Consider the following 6,082-nt stretch of genomic DNA (forward strand, 5'->3'; position numbering starts at 1 on the left):
TGCCGACAACAGTGCAGTATTCTGTTTGTTTACATATCTCTGTATTTGAATACGCATGCCTATACCACTTTCTTTGGCGCCTTAGTGTTTTAACGGTAAATTAACGGTTTAATGACGTATTAGATAACGCCGGAAGCTGCAGGAGGCTGTTCGCAGATCATACTGTAGCTATAGAATTCGCAATGCTAGAAAATAGTAGCGAAACAAAGGGAAATCTTCAGTGGATCGACGCTTGGTACAGGGAGTAGCAGATGAGCTTCAGCATAAATAAAAGTAAAGTGTCACGCATAAATAGGTGGAAACACCCGTTATTGTTTCATTAAACGATTGCCGAATTAACACTGTAAACGTCACATCCACTAAATGTTTAGGAGTATGAGGAGAGGGTGCTTGATAGTGAAACGGCCACACCAGACTAGTCGTACGGAAGGTAGATGACAGACTGGGGCCTTACTGGAAGAAACCTTAGGAAGTACTGTCCATCCACGAAGGGGATAGCTTAAAAAGGGCTCGTTTAACTAATATATCCTTCAGAAGAATTGGGGAAACAAATATATCAACGTCCATTATGTTAAATCTATTTTGATACAGGCGGTACATGTGGTCTTATTGATGGGTTGAGATCTTCGATTTCAATGTAGGTAACAATTAAAATCTTTCTCCACCTACTGCCTATGTTATGATTACAGTGTCAGCCGACCCCTCACAAGGAAGTGATCATCAGTATCCCAGTGTTTTCTAGTGAGGCACACAGTTGGCAGTTGTCATTTGTGGACGTTGTAGTCAACCAAACACGTGCAATGAGAAATATTAATGCAGCGCAAGTTGCAAGGGCGGCATGTTTGATCCAAAAAGTATAGACTTCCGGTCATGTTGGTGCAGACGCCAATGCCTCTCCATGTTCATCCATAGGTCGTGAATACGCTAGAGCGAGATAGTTCATTACAAAAGGTGAGCTGGACAAGGTCGCTGACGCATTACAACCCCACATGAAGACCGATATCCGGCCATCTTTGCGTTGCGGCGCCAGAGCACTGCAGGATAACGAGGAAGGACTATATGACCCAGATGTTCTGTTCGAGTACCCCGGTTGACACGACAACATCTTGTATTTCGCTTTCAGTTCTGCTGTTCCTTTGTCAACTGGCAATCTCGTCACTGGCGAAACGTCATATTCACAGTCGAATCCAGATAGCCTCCGACGCCAGGCGATGAGCGTCTTAGTGTGCGGTGACTCGTTGTGAACTATACCTGCCAAGTGTTGTCCAGGAAATCAGCAGAATTCCGAGGTTCTGTGATGTTGTGGGGAGCCTTCAGTGTCGACAACAGTATGGACCTTGTCGTTGTCCGCGGTCGCCTTACCGCCAGGCAGTACATCGAACAGATGCGGTTAGACCATGTGGTGTCTACAGCAAACGTTAATGTCACTGAACTCCTTGTAATGCCAGCCAGGGCGATGTGGTGGGCGTCAGCATGGATGTATTGCATAACATAAGAGACTGAAATGGTGGAATGGCCGGCGGTGAGTCCCGACCTACCATCGTGCACATGTGGGACATGCTTGACAGACTTGGTCGTGGTCGTCCTGTTGCAACACAGACTCTCCAAGAATTCTCATGGATACTACATGGTGACCTCCGTAGACTTATACGGAGTATGCCACGTAGGTGTCAATCAGTGATAAACGCTCATTGAGGGCATACACGTTATTGAAGCTCGCAAAGTCCAATGAAAAGCACCCCTGATGACGGAATGAATGATTCCTTTCAGTTTGTTTTCGACACCTGTCCGACATTTAAGTTGTTTTATGCAGTCTGTCGAGAATGGATTGGATTGGATTGATTTGGGAGAAGAGACCAAACAGCGAGGTCATCGGTCTCATTGGATTAGGGATGGATGAGGAAGGAAGTCGGCCGTGTCTGTCAGAGGAACCATCCCGGCATTTGCGCGAAGCGGTTTAGGGAAATCACGGAAAACCTAAATCAAGATGGCCGGACGCGGGATTGAACCGTCGTCCTCCCCAATGCGAGTATCGAGAATGTAATAATGTTTTGTTGTGTACTTAATTTGTAAAAATGTCGTGTGACTAGGGCCTCCCGTCGGGTAGACCGTTCGCCGGGTGCAAGTCCTTCCGATTTGACGCCACTTTGACTACTTGCGCGTCGATGGGGATGAAATGATGATAATTATGACAACACAACACCCAGACCCTGAGCGGAGAAAATCTCCGAACAAGCCGGGAATCGAACCCAGGCCCTTAGGATTGACATTCTATCGCGCTGACCACTTAGCTATCGGACGCGGACTAATTAATTTGTGAAAAATAAGAATATATTCTGGTAACATAAAAAGTCCTAAATTATTGCTCAGTGGAGTATGGCAGACGCCCAAAGCCATGTTTCCATAATTCTTTTGAGTAGTGTATTTGACTATTGCTTCTCATTTTGTCTTACCTGGTAGAATTTCTATAGATCCAAAGAGGAGCAGTACGCTTCCTGATAGTTTCGTAGTCATTATGGTGTGGCTTACTGTTAGAATTTCGAGAGCATACATGCATCACGGTATTTTTCACTGTCAAAGTTCCGAGAAGAATGAAACAGCATGTTGCTTCCTCCTGTATATATCTCGCGAAAAGGTCATGAAGTTAGAAAGAGAGACGTTGTAGCTCAACAGTCGCGCACCAGTTGTGTGTGGAATAGGGCTGGAGAGAGAGTGGTACACAAAGTAATCACCACCACAGACCATAAGTTGAATTATGGAATATAGGTATTCATGTTACAGATTTCCTAAGGGACAGTTTAAGGTTAGGCAAGGCCCATATAGCTGATAAAATACGGCGTCGCTATTCAGTAGTATGCACTCACATTTTTAAATGTATTACTTCGCTTACATTTAGTACGCACGTGAAGGTAGCGTTTAGTAAAACATATTTGACTAATTTAATCAGTAACAAATGCTACGTGCCTCGATTTTTGAACAGCTATCTAAGCAACGTAATCACCATTACTCAAGACACAGAAACTATGTCAGTTTACTCTTGCGAGTTCCACTCAAATAGCAAGAAAAAAACCAGTGTTTACAATAAGGGCCTCCATAATCAAAATAGAACGAATTTTTTGGATCACTGCCTAATTATACGATAGCACAGTGCTGTTAGTTCTTGTTTCACTAACTGGGAAGAGTGATATAACCAGAAAGCTGAACTGACGGTTACCCGTTGTTGCAAGCATTAACTTGTGCAGAATGTTCCGAAGTTGATTATGAAGTATGATAGCTCACGTTAAAAACTAAAATGCAGCACATGGTAAACTCTGAATATAATACAATTTAGCGACACACCATGTGTCTGTTTCAGTAAAATGTTTCGGCACAGCAGATGGGAAAATATAATCTGCACTGTACTTAGTGGTGGAAACTGGAAACCTAATATACGCATAAAACTTAAAAGAAATGAGATGTAATATGGTAGTCGATATAATGTAAAGAGACACTGTGCTTGAACTAAAAATCAATGAAAGGAACGTGATACAGGACTGTAGAAAGAGCACTAACTGACTTATATTATCACTAACCTTAATTCACACGAACGGCTGTCAGATTTTAGGGGTCTCCGTATTCTAGTCGTCCGACTGTTTCACTTAGCAGATTACGTCGTTTGGTGTGAAGATATACACTATGTGATCAAAAGTTTCCAGACACCTGGCTGAAAATGACTTACAAATTCGTGGCGCCCTCCATCGGTAAAGCTGGAATTCTACATGGTGTTGGCCCACCCCTAGCCTTGATGACAGCTTCCACTCTCGCAGGCATACATTCAATCAGGTGCTGGAAGGTTTCTTGGGGAATGGCAGCCCATTCTTCACGGAGTGCTGCACTGAGGAGAGGTATCGATGCCGGTCGGTGAGGCCTGGCACAAAGTCGGCTTTCCAAAACATCCTAAAGTTATTCTATAGGATTCAGGTAAGGACTTAGAGCAGGCCATTCCATTACAGGGATGTTATTGTCGTGTAAGCACTCCGCCACAGGCCGTGCATTATGAGTGGCTCTAAGCACTATGGGACTTAACATCTGAGGTCATCAGTCCCCTAGACTTAGAACTACTTAAACCTAATTAACCTAAGGACATCACACACATCCATGCCCGAGGCAGGATTCGAACCTGCGACCGCAGCAGCAGCGCTGTTCCGGACTGAAGCGCCTAGAACCGCTCGGCCACAACGGCCGGCGTGCATTCCTTGCACCAAGCGAGGCGTCTTTTGGCATTTACCGGCGTGATGTGTGGCTTATGAGCAGCCGCTCGATCATGTTGAAAGATGCAATCACCGTCCCCGAACTGCTCTTCAACAGTGGAAAGCAAGAAGGTGCTTAAAACACCATTTTAGGCCTGTGCTGTGATAGTGGCATACAAAACTAATATACAAGGTGTGCAAGCCCCCTCCATGAAAAGCACGACCACACCATAACACCACCGCCTCCGTATTTTAATGTTGGCACTACACACGCTGGCAGATGACGTTCACCGGGCATTCGCCATACCCACACCCTGCCATCGGATCGCCACATTTTGTACCGTGATTCGTCACTCCACACAACGCTTTTCCATTGTTCAATAATCCAATGTTTACGCTCCTTACACCAAGCGAGGCGTCTTTTGGCATTTACCGGCGTGATGTGTGGCTTATGAGCAGCCGCTCGACCATGAAATCCAAGTTTTCTCACCTCCCGCCCAGCTGTCATAGTACTTGCAGTGGATCCTGATGCAGTCTGGAATCCCTGTGTGATGGTCTGGATAGATGTCTGCCTATTAGACATTACGAACCTCTTCAACTGTCGTCGATCTCTGTCAGTCAACAGACGAGGTCGGCCTGTACGCTTTTGTGCTCTACACGTCCCTTCACGTTTCTACTTTACTATCACATCGGAAACAGTGGACCTAGGGATGTTTAGGAGTGTGGAAATCTCGCGTACATACGTGTGACACAAGTGGCATCCAATCACCTGACCACGTTCGAAGTCCGTGAGTACCGCGGAGCGCCGCATTCTGCTTTCTCACGATGTATAATGACTACTGAGGTCGCTGATATTGAGTACCTGACAGCAGGTGGCAGCACAATGCACCTAATATGAAAAACGTATTTTTTTGGTGATGTCCGGATATTTTTGATCACATAGTGTACCGACAAACGATTCTTATGAGAAGTTTTTCACACTTTACAGCAAATACTCTCTGTCGACTGTTCTGTGCCACAAGATCATAATAATAACAATAACAGAATATGTAAACAGAATTTCTGCGCACACTTGCAATATGTAAAATGTGGTTTAGTAAAATAGTATAAAAGCACTCCGTCTTCAGGCCACGAGTTGCCCATCGTGACCATCCGACCACCGTGTCATCCTCAGCTGAGGATGTGAATAGGAGGGGCGTGTGACCAGCACACCGCTCCCCCGATCGTTATGATGGTTTTCTTTGACCGGAGCCGCTACTATTCGGTCGAGTAACTCCTCAGTTGGCATCACGAGGCTGAGTGCACCCCGAAAAATGACAACAGCGCATGGCGGCCCGGATGGTCATCCATCCAAGAGCCGGCCACGCCCGACAGCGCTTAACTTCGGTGCTCTGATGGGAACCGGTGTATCCACTGCGGCAGGGCCATTGCCCAAAATAGTATAACCACGAAATATTCTTCAAGCAATCGAAAATATACGCCATTTTCTGTCAGTTTGTAATTATTTTCATTGCTGAAACATTAGTGCACATTAATGCGCGTATACACACCGGGGTGACAAAGGTCATCGGATAGCATCTAATATCATGTCAAACAACCCTTTTCCCGGCGTAATGCAGCTACTAGATCAGCATGGAGTCAACAAGACGTTGGAAGACCCCTGCAGAAATACTGAACTCTGCTGCCCCTAAGGTCGTGTAATTGAGAAACTGTAGCCAGGCAGGGATGTTGTGCACTGACTGTCCTCCCGATTATGCCCTATCAGTGTTCATGGGATTTAGGTCGGGTGATCTGTGTGGCTAAATCATTCGCTCCAATTGTCCAAAATGTTCTTCAAACTAATCATGAACAAC

General features: G+C 45.4%; 1 pseudogene; it reads right to left on the reverse strand.

Annotated features, from left to right (window-relative positions):
• Positions 1-5,543: 5,543 nt before the first annotated feature.
• Positions 5,544-5,661, reverse strand: LOC124709384 (annotated as a pseudogene).
• Positions 5,662-6,082: the final 421 nt, after the last annotated feature.

This window comes from Schistocerca piceifrons, chromosome 7 (assembly GCF_021461385.2).
Source record: "Schistocerca piceifrons isolate TAMUIC-IGC-003096 chromosome 7, iqSchPice1.1, whole genome shotgun sequence".
NCBI classification, from domain to species: Eukaryota; Metazoa; Arthropoda; class Insecta; order Orthoptera; family Acrididae; genus Schistocerca; species Schistocerca piceifrons.